Source organism: Camelina sativa, chromosome 15 (genome assembly GCF_030686135.1).
Source record: "Camelina sativa cultivar CO46 ecotype springtype chromosome 15, ASM3068613v1".
Lineage (NCBI taxonomy): Eukaryota > Viridiplantae > Streptophyta > Magnoliopsida > Brassicales > Brassicaceae > Camelina > Camelina sativa.
Window position 1 is genome coordinate 32,673,842 of NC_141894.1, and position 11,632 is coordinate 32,685,473.

An 11,632-nucleotide genomic window follows, 5' to 3' on the forward strand; every position below is an offset into this window, starting at 1 on the left:
TTATAATAATTATTAAATTAATAAAAATATGTTAAAAATCATGTTATTTTACAAAAAAGTGTGTTGTTCTTTATTCAGGAAACAATAAAGGAAAAAACAATGACTTAGTGACATGTAATTATTGTGAAGCTTTGGTATGGAAATCTGAAAGTCTTAAACATAGTGGAAAAAATTGAAAATTTTGATTTTTTGTCAACAAGGACGAGTTGTGCTGTAACCATCTCGACAACCACCAACTTATTTAGATGACTTATGGTCACGGTCAATATCGTTTCAGAACAACATACGAGCATATAATTCAATGCTTGCTTTTACATCAATGGGTGGAAAAATTGATTACGATATCAATTCAGGAAATGGTCCTTTCACTTTTCGCATGAATGGTCAGAATTACCACAAAATTGGATCTCTACTACGAGTCGAAGGAGATCTACCACCTTTTGCGCAGCTATATGTATATGATACTGCTCATGAACTTCAAAACCGTCTCAATGCACTTGCCAAAGGAAAAAATAATGACTTGAATGAAGTATTCTCAGCGGATTGATTAAAATGCTTGACAAATACAACAAGTTAGCTAAAGTGTTCAGAATAGCTAGAGATAGATACAAATCTGGAAAAACTGAAGAATACTCAATTAGATTAATCAAAAATAACGAACGTGGTAGACAGTTTGACCTTCCACAAGGAGATGAGATTGCTGGACTTATTGTGGGTGACATGTTTATTCCAAATTGTGAGAAAGACATAATAGTTCATCCTAAAAAACCATTATTACATCTGATGAGATCATGGACGGCTCAACCGAACCAGACGGACCTAAGGAGCAGCTTGAACCAGAGGAAGCACCGGAGGAGCAGCTTGAACCAGAGGAAGCACCAGAGGAGCAGCTTGTACCAGCGGAAGCAGCGGAGGAAGCACTAATCGTTCCGGCGGGTCCTATAACAAGGTCACGGTCCAAGAGGTTCAACCAAGCCATCACTGGACTTCTCAAGGAGCTGGACAAGAACCAAGAAGACATGGCTCAAACCACTATGACATTGCTCACAGCTCAAGGTGCTCGGTAAAGGGTAAAGTGTTGCTTTGGTGCTCTTTTTCCCTTGGTCAAGTTTTGTCCCATTGGGTTTTCTTGACAAGGTTTTTAATGAGGCCTAAGTAACATTTTCAAGCCCCTTTGCCAGCCCAATTCGTGGTCCAAGGTTCCCCACAAAGGCCTTGGCCCATTTTCTATCTCTTTCTCATTCAAAACTTTGCATTTAATGCTTTTGTAATTTCCAAGACTTTGTGCATGGGCTTGCATGAGTGTGGCCTCTTGCATGAGCTCGACCTCTTCTCTTCTAGATCCTTCTTCTTCGTTTCCCTTCTCCTATTTAAGGACCTTGTATCTCTCATTTGTTTCTCATCAAACATTTTAATCAAAAACCTTTCTTTTACTTGTTTGATCTGAGAAGTGTGTAATATCTTCTCAACTTGTCTTCTTCTTAGTGTGTCATATCTAAGTTGAATTCGAGCCTGAAGTCTAAGAGATTTTCATCTCTCTTGGAAGTTCACTTCAATCCCCTTTTCTATCTGCTGCATCATTTCACCATTCCATCTCTTTCAATCCGCTGCATAATCAACCCCCTTCACCTTCCATTTGTTCGATCTATTGCATCTTTCATCCCCTGATCATCATCAATCCGACCATTCATCTTCAAAACCCTGAGAGTGTGTTCTTGGGAAGCAGATTCCTTACCAGGAGTCTATCATGTGGTATCAGAGCAACCGCTCTGCAAACAGGTTTTGAATTCCAATCGTCACTTTTCTCTTATTTTCAGATCTGTCGTTTCATCTTGCGAGAGTTTTATAAAATGTTTTACTCGTTCAAAAATTATAAAATGTATTTTTGAAAATTGATTTGAGAATTTTTGGATTCGTTTTCATAATTTTCCCAGATCTGTTTTCATTTACGTGTTTTTAGAACTATTTACTGGTGGATCTTTGTTTTTCTTTTCAGGTACCATGGTGACATAAGAAGAGGAAGAGTCATCTACATCTAGTCTTGAAAGGAAGATCCTTAAGTCAGTCACCGCAGCTATGACAACCATGCTTGATACTAGACTTGGCACTCTACACTTGAATCAACCAAACCCGGAAGCAATTCAGCGTCAAAGGCAGAACCAGGAGGAACCAAGGCAAGACGACGAAACCAGGCAGTATTATAGCCACGGTTCTTCACACAGCAGTCAGCGGAGGCGTCGACGTGAACGTCCAGTACCAAGAGATCCGTTAGGAGGTCTTAAGTGCAAGATCCCAGCCTTTCACGGAACCAGCAACCCGGATACCTACTTGGAGTGGGAACAGAAAATCGAGTTAGTGTTTGTTTGTCAAGAGGTCACCGAGGTCAACAAAGTTAAACTAGCCGCAACCGAGTTCTACGACTATGCTCTAAGTTGGTGGGATCAGCTTGTTACCAGCCGCAGACGTACCAGAGACATGCCGATCGATACATGGAACCAGCTGAAAACTGTCATGCGAAGGAGATTTGTGCCGAGTTATTATCACTGCGATCTTCATCAACGTTTGAGGAACTTAGTTCAAGGAAGCAAGACTGTCGAAGAGTACTTCAAGGAAATGGAAACCCTATTGCTAAGAGCTGATGTTCATGAAGATGGAGAAACTATAATGTCGCGATTCATGGGAGGTCTTAACCGCGAAATCCAAGACCGTCTAGAAACCCAGCACTATGTGGAAATTGAGGAGATGCTTCACAAAGCAGTCATGTTCGAACAGCAAATCAAGAGGAAGAACTCTCGATCCAGCTACAGCACCGCTAAGACCAGCTACAGCTCAGGTAAGTCAAGTTATCACAAGGAGGATAAGCCCGGCTACCAGAAGGATTACAAGCCATTCGTCAAGCCAAAGCCATTTGAGTCAGACCCGAAAGGTAAGGGTAAGGAAGTGATCACAAGAACAAGGGATATTCGTTGCTTTAAGTGTCAAGGACTTGGGCATTACGCCAGCGAATGTGTCAACAAAAGGATCATGGTTCTTAAGGATAATGGCGAGGTGGAGTCTGAAGAAGAGCGTTCAGAAAATGACTCTATGGAAGAGGGTTTGGAAGCCCCAGCTAAATGAGAGCTGCTTGTTGCTAGGAGATCGTTGAGTGTTCTAACCAAATCAGACGAGCAAGCGCAAAGGGAAAACTTGTTCCACACGCGATGTATTGTCAAAGACAAGGTATGTAGCTTGATTATTGATGGTGGAAGTTGTACTAACGTTGCAAGCAGGACTATGGTGGAAAAGCTTGGCTTAGAAGTGCTCAAACATCCAAAACCATATGCGCTTCAATGGCTCAACGAAAAAGGTGAGATGTCCGTTAAGGAACAAGTCAAGGTGCCGCTTTCTATTGGTAAGTATCAGGACGAAATCATGTGTGACATACTTCCGATGGACGCTAGCCACATTCTTCTTGGACGTCCATGGCAATCAGACCGACAAGTTCACCATGATGGCTTCACCAACCGACACACCTTTGAACACAATGGCCGCAAGACGACTCTCATTCCCATGACGCCGCATAAGGTCTATCTAGATCAGCTTAGCATGAAATAGCGAACCGCCAAACAAACTGAACCAACCGATAACAAGGGTAAGAGCAAGGTAAGTCATAATAGTTTGCTATTTGTTTATAAAGAAACTCTTGCTTGTTCTACTAACCCCGAACCGGTGCTACCGAGCAAAGTTGAGTTGGTTTTGCAAGAATATAGTGATGTGTTTCCGGAGGATAATCCCATTGGTCTGCCACCAATCCGAGGGATCGAACATCAAATCGACTTTGTACCGGGAGCCGCTCTACCGAACCGACCAGCCTATCGCACCAACCCAACCGAAACAAAGGAGCTTGAAAGACAAGTGAATGAGCTGATGGACAAAGGACATATTCGAGAAAGCATGAGTCCATGTGCCGTTCTAGTACTGCTAGTACCAAAGAAAGATGGGAGTTGGCGAATGTGCGTGGACTGCCGAGCAATCAACAATATAACGGTTAAGTATCGCCATCCTATCCCTAGATTAGATGATATGCTTGATGAATTGCATGGCTCTAGCATCTTTTCTAAAATTGATCTTAAAAGTGGATATCATCAAATCCGTATGAAAGAAGGTGATGAGTGGAAAACGGCTTTTAAAACCAAACAAGGGTTATATGAATGGTTAGTCATGCCGTTTGGGTTAACTAATGCGCCTAGCACTTTCATGAGATTGATGAATCATGTCCTTAGGAAGCATATTGGTATATTTTTTGTGGTCTATTTTGATGACATTTTGGTTTATAGCAAGAACTCAGAAGATCATGTCATGCATCTTAGACTTGTTTTAGATTTGCTTCGCAAGGAAAAACTTTATGCGAACTATAAGAAGTGCACCTTTTGCACAGATAATCTTGTTTTCCTAGGCTTTGTTGTGAGTGCAGATGGAATCAAGGTAGATGAGGAGAAAGTCAAGGCAATCAGAGATTGGCCAAGTCCTACCAATGTGAGCGAGGTGAGGAGTTTTCATGGCCTAGCAGGGTTCTACCGACGGTTTGTCAAGGACTTCAGCACTATTGCCGCCCCACTCACGGAAGTGATTAAAAAGGACGTTGGTTTCAAATGGGAAGCAGCACAGGAAAATGCCTTCCAGGCCTTGAAAGAGAAGCTCACTAATTCCCGTGTTTTAATTCTTCCAAATTTTATGAAAACTTTTGAAATTGAGTGTGATGCCTCAGGGATAGAGGTATTGGAGCTGTTTTGATGCAGGATCATAAGCCCATAGCTTTCTTCAGTGAGAAACTTGGAGGAGCTACACTCAATTATCCGACCTACGACAAAGAGCTTTATGCTTTGGTCCAAGCCCTACAAACGTGGCAACACTATCTCTGGCCAAAGGAGTTTGTCATTCATACTGACCACGAGTCTCTTAAGCACCTAAAAGGTCAACAAAAGCTCAACAAACGTCATGCGCGGTAGGTCGAATTCATTGAAACATTCCCATATGTTATCAAGTACAAAAAAGGTAAGGATAATGTCGTTGCCGACGCATTATCTCGGAGGTATGTTTTGCTTACTTCTTTGGATGCAAGATTGCTAGGTTTTGAGCAAATAAAGGACTTATATGCTGATGATTCTGATTTTAGCAAAATATTTCAATCTTGTGAGAAGTTTGCCTTTGGAAAATATTATCGCCATGAGGGTTATTTGTTCTTTGAAAATAGACTTTGTGTGCCTCACTCTTCTTTGCGAGAATTGTTTTTAAGGGAAGCACATGGAGGTGGTCTAATGGGTCACTTTGGAGTTGCTAAGACTTATAAGGTAATGCAAGAACATTTCCACTGGCCGCACATGAAACGAGATGTTGAACGACTTTGCGAACGGTGTGCGACTTGTAAGCAAGCTAAGGCTAAGGTTCAATCCCACGGTTTGTATACCCCTTTACCTATTCCTTTGCATCCTTGGACTGATATATCTATGGATTTTGTGGTTGGATTGCCTAGGACTAGGGCAGGTAAGGAATCTATTTTTGTGGTGGTTGATCGCTTTTCTAAAATGGCGCATTTCATTCCTTGTCATAAAACTGATGATGCATCTCATGTTGCTAGCTTGTTCTTTAGGGAAGTTGTTCGATTGCATGGCATTCCTAAGACCATAGTTTCTGATCGTGACACTAAGTTCCTTAGTTATTTTTGGAAAACTTTGTGGTCTAAGCTAGGAACTAGATTGCTTTTCTCTACTACATGTCATCCGCAAACAGATGGTCAAACTAAAGTTGTCAATAGAACCTTGTCCACATTGTTGCGTGTGCTTATCAAGAAGAACCTTAAGACTTGGGAGGATTGCTTGCCGCATGTAGAATTTGCTTATAATCATTCTATGCATTCCGCGACTAAGTTTTCTCCATTTGAAATTGTTTATGGGTTCAACCCCACTTCTCCTTTGGATCTAATGCCTTTACCTTTGAGTGTGAGAACAAGTCTTGATGGCAAGAAAAAGGCCGATTTAGTTAAACAGGTTCACAAAAAGGCTAAGGAGAATCTGGAGGCCCGGACGAAGCTGTATGAGAAGTATGCGAACAAAGGGCATAGAGAAGTCATCTTCAATGAGGGTGATCAAGTGTGGGTTCATCTTCGGAAGGAGCGATTCCCGGAGGAGCGAGCATCCAAGCTGATGCCGAGGATTGATGGACCATTCACAGTGCTCAAAAGAATCAACAACAATGCCTACCAACTCGACCTCCAAGGTAAGTACAAAGTTAGTGGCAGTTTCAACGTTTCTGATCTTCTTCCTTATTGTGCAGATAATTCGGATTTGAGGTCAAATCCTTTTCAAGTGGGAGAGGATGATGAGATCATGGACGGCTCAACCGAACCAGACGGACCTAAGGAGCAGCTTGAACCAGAGGAAGCACCGGAGGAGCAGCTTGAACCAGAGGAAGCACCAGAGGAGCAGCTTGTACCAGCGGAAGCAGCGGAGGAAGCACTAATCGTTCCGGCGGGTCCTATAACAAGGTCACGGTCCAAGAGGTTCAACCAAGCCATCACTGGACTACTCAAGGAGCTGGACAAGAACCAAGAAGACATGGCTCAAACCACTATGACATTGCTCACAGCTCAAGGTGCTCGGTAAAGGGTAAAGTGTTGCTTTGGTGCTCTTTTTCCCTTGGTCAAGTTTTGTCCCATTGGGTTTTCTTGACAAGGTTTTTAATGAGGCCTAAGTAACATTTTCAAGCCCCTTTGCCAGCCCAATTCGTGGTCCAAGGTTCCCCACGAAGGCCTTGGCCCATTTTCTATCTCTTTCTCATTCCAAAACTTTGCATTTAATGCTTTTGTAATTTCCAAGACTTTGTGCATGAGCTTGCATGAGTGTGGCCTCTTGCATGAGCTCGACCTCTTCTCTTCTAGATCCTTCTTCTTCGTTTCCCTTCTCCTATTTAAGGACCTTGTATCTCTCATTTGTTTCTCATCAAACATTTTAATCAAAAACCTTTCTTTTACTTGTTTGATCTGAGAAGTGTGTAATATCTTCTCAACTTGTCTTCTTCTTAGTGTGTTATATCTAAGTTGAATTCGAGCCTGAAGTCTAAGAGATTTTCATCTCTCTTGGAAGTTCACTTCAATCCCCTTTTCTATCCGCTGCATCATTTCACCATTCCATCTCTTTCAATCCGCTGCATAATCAACCCCCTTCACCTTCCATTTGTTCGATCTATTGCACCTTTCATCCCCTGAACATCATCAATCCGACCATTCATCTTCAAAACCCTGCGAGTGTGTTCTTGGGAAGCAGATTCCTTACCAGGAGTCTATCAACATCCATCCTATATGTCTCTACAATATCCTTTGTTGTTTCCATATGGTGAACAAGGTTATATGGAAAAAACCATTTCATATAGAGAAGGATAAACTACGAAGAGGTCATATGTCACAATGCGAGAGTATTATGCATACCAAATACATACAAGATTGACATCTCCAGGAACAATAATACGTTCAGGCCGTCTTTTCCATCAATATGTGGTTAATGCATATATTGCTATCGAACAAGAACGTATGAATTTTTATCTCTATAACCAGAAAAAATTAGAGCAGATCTATACAATAATGTATGTGATGCAGTTGCAACAAAACTACAGTAACAATAAAAATTTGCTTACTAACTCAAATTTGCTTACTATATGAAGAAATCTAACTCAGTTTTTCTTACTAAAGAAATATTTTATTTCGTGTAAATGGTTGAAAAAATAAATAAAATATAATTAGTCTATTACATATAATTGTAGAGTATAAATATATATGATTGTTTGACAATATATATATATATATATATATATATATGATTAGGGGTAGTCCATTCTTTTTTTTAGTGATTTTAGCATTTTTTCTGTATCGATTGTTTTAAAATTATATATAAAATCTACTGCTCAAAATTAGAATAATATGTTATCAGTTAACATATAAGATAATTATTGAATTATATGTTAGTCAAATAATTATTAACTAAAAAATCAGGAAATCCAAATGATTGTATCACTTAGGTCTATTTGGTATTAAAAATGTGTCAATTGTATCGATAATATGTTGACACGTGTCAATTCTAAATTTACTAAAAATTATAATTCAAAAATGAAACATTTTAAATCTATCATAAAAAGAAATATATAAATAAGTAACAATGAATAATTATTTATATATTGAAAATTCTAAATTTATTATATAAACTAAAATTCAGAAAAAGGGAAAATTTTTAAGCCTATCATAAATTTTTTTTATACATAAGTAACAATAAATAATTGTAGCGTATAAACAATAGATTTATTATCTTATTATATAAAGTTGGGTTTTGAAAGTTAGCCATTAACAAGATTTTGACATGTGTCAAGTTATCAATATGAGATTTTGACATGTGTCAAGTTAATATTTAATAAGAGGAATTTTTGATTACAACAAAAATATAATATTTTGTTTAATAAAATAATAATAATATAAAAGGATAACTATAAAAAATTACAGAATTTAAAAAAATAAAAAGTTTTTTAAATAATTATAAGGAGATTATATATAAATATATATATAAATATATATATAGATATATATATATTTCTTTCATAAAATTCGGAATTATAATATTATTTACTTATTTTTAATTTTAAGTTATTAATTCTACAAAAAATAGAAAAGAGATTAAGGAAAATATACAGTTAATTATGAATTCTAAATTTTGTAAATACTCACTTCTATATAAACATAGATCGTCTCATATTTAAATAATTTATTCAAAAATACTGCTTCCAATTTTGTTAAATTGGAAAATATTTTTTAATGGGAAGGTAAAATTTTCTTATTTTATAAAACAAAAATTTTCTGCTAGTTTCTCTTTTTTTCAGTTGGGAATAGGTAAGAATAATAGGTTGACCCAAAAAATGATTAATACATGCGTCTTCTTTTCCTAATATTGAAATTTAAAATTTATTGTAGTATTTTAAGATTGTTTTATTTAATTTTATATTTTAATCTTTGAATTATTTGAGATTCATATTACCGTGCTTATAATTTTCTATTGTTTTTTTAATTATGTCAAATTAATTTTCTTCTAATATCTCAACCTTGATTGGTTGTTCATAAATCTTTTTTTTTTTTTTGCAAACATAATTGTTACCATTATTCATTCAATCCCAAAGGGATATAACAAGTGGAAGCTCATCAACCTAATAGATGAATAAAATAGAACTAATCAAATACAAGTTTACAACAAACATTGATAGATACATTGGAAAAACATAAATCATTGTTGATAGATCCATAGGAGCTTAAAGACTGTGACACCCTGGTTTGCGGAAAGGTTTAAAAAAATTGATTTGGCCACATATGTATTTCATCAAAGCACAATTATTTTTCGGTCAAGGGTCCTCAGAAAACTTCATGATGGGTGAACTTCCTGGAAGTGATTGTCGGAACTGTGCGAGTGAGGACAAAACACAGGAAAATATCATCAAACACTGGAAGTTATACGTAATCAATTCACGAGTAGCGAAGTGCCAATTATGATGGCCCTTATCCCAATTTAGTTTTATCAATTGCCTCTGTGAGTACCTTCTACTTTTTTTACTGTGCGAGTGAAGTTTTTAAAGTCTCTCAGACATAACAAACCGGCCATCGAACATGGATGGGTCCACAGGCCGGGAATAGATGTAGGGTCCACTTAGGAAGGTGGGCCCATGAACTGAGAGTGGACATGGATTCACTAAGCAAGGTGGCGGTTGAGGCGTTACAGAGACAGAGGCTACATCATGGTGTGTCAAAGACACTTTCACGAATACATTAGAAAATTTAACAGTAATTACTATCAAAAGATTTTGTGATATTAGAAAAAAGTTTTTACTTTCATTGGATGTCGGAGCAAGCCATTTTGAGATAGCAAAAAGACGTGAACATGTTCTCCTCACACAGGAGGAGGGCAGAGCCAAAGTTGTCTTTATGGTGGAGAAGGTTGGACACAAGGTTATCTCCCCAAGGGAGGAAGGTGGAGGAGGTTGGACGCAAGATTATCTCCCCAAGGAACGTAGGCGAAGCCAAGGTTCTCTTCATGGTGGAGGAGGTTGGACGCAAGGTTCTTTCTATAAGGGATAAGGGCGGAGCCGGGGTTTTCTCTATGGTGGTCATATATTATTGTAATAATACATCATTGATTAGTATATTATGCAATATATATTTTTCCAAAATGTTTTTGAGCATCAAATTTAGTAATTAAAAAACTATGCAGAAGTGAAAGTAAAATAGTTGGCTTAATGTATTCATATAGACATTTTCTAGGTGGTGATAAAGAATATGTTTGTAACATAGAGTACATATAGGTGTAAAAATATACTTTCTAATAACATACATAAAAGATTTGTAAATGGATATAAATCAGTGTATTTTTACAAAAATAAAATTTACAAATAACATACTACAAATTTTAATATATTTTTGTTAAATTTAATTTAATTTATAAAACTTTAAACCCGCACATCGGGCGGGTCCTTATCTAGTATTACATATAATTGAGTATAAATATATGTATGATTAGGGTCCATTCTTATCTTTTTAGTGATTTGTGTATTGTTTCTGTATTGATTATTTTAAAATTATATATACAATCTATTGCTTAAAATTAGGATAATATGTTATTAGTTAACATCTAAGATTGTTATTGAGTTATATGTTACTCAAATAATTATTAACCAAAAAATCAAGAAATCCAAATGATTGTATCACTTAGGTCTATTTGGTATAAATAAATTACATTATAGTTCATTTACAGCAAAACACAATGTGCGGTTCTAAAGTTGTCCAATAAAATTAAATTTGTCCAATATAAAATCTCAAATGTTTAATAAAATTAGAAACATGACATGTTGTAATATAATCACCTTTAAAGTTACGAGGTTATACATTGGTTTGAATTTATAAAAGAGGATTAAAGTTTAGATTTTACAACTAAACAAAATTATATGTTAATTTGGATTTATAAATGAGGATTAGAGTTTAGATTTTATAATTTAATAAAATTAATTGTATTAAAAAAAAAAAAAAATTTATACTTCTTAAAAATAGTTTTATTTATAATAAAATATTAATATAGTTTTTGTTTATTTAATTTATTTGATAAATTAAAAAACTGCACAACGGAACGGACGGGTCATAATCTAGTATATATCTATATATATAAAGTTAACTTTGCTCACTTCTCTTCCCTCCACATCAGCATCCACCTAATCAATTTTTTTTAATAAAACACTATTTTTAATATTCATTCAGTGCATATTTATTACTTATAATTAATAATAGTAAAAACTAAATAAAAAATAATTAACTAAAATTAATTAAATTTTAAAATAGTAGAAAAACTAATATAATTTTGTAGTAAATAATAAAAATAATAACTATCTAAAAATGAATTAAGTAAAATAAATGAAAATTTTAAAATAGTAAAAATAATACTGTAAATTTGTTTTAGTAATAATCTATACTAATAAAAAGTAGAAGCTATAAGCTCCTAAAACTGTCCACCTAGGATTTAAAACATCCAATAGGGATTCAACATATCACTTATTAACATTTTATACAATTTCCAGAATT

At 36.1% G+C, this 11,632-nt stretch overlaps 1 pseudogene across 1 annotated transcript; it reads left to right on the plus strand.

The window, feature by feature from the left end:
* Positions 1-1,405: 1,405 nt before the first annotated feature.
* Positions 1,406-7,671, plus strand: LOC109129983 (uncharacterized; annotated as a pseudogene). The gene is made up of 3 exons (XR_015581600.1): positions 1,406-3,480; positions 3,730-3,994; positions 4,436-7,671. The product of XR_015581600.1 is annotated as an uncharacterized LOC109129983 (transcript).
* The last annotated feature ends 3,961 nt before the right edge of the window (positions 7,672-11,632 follow it).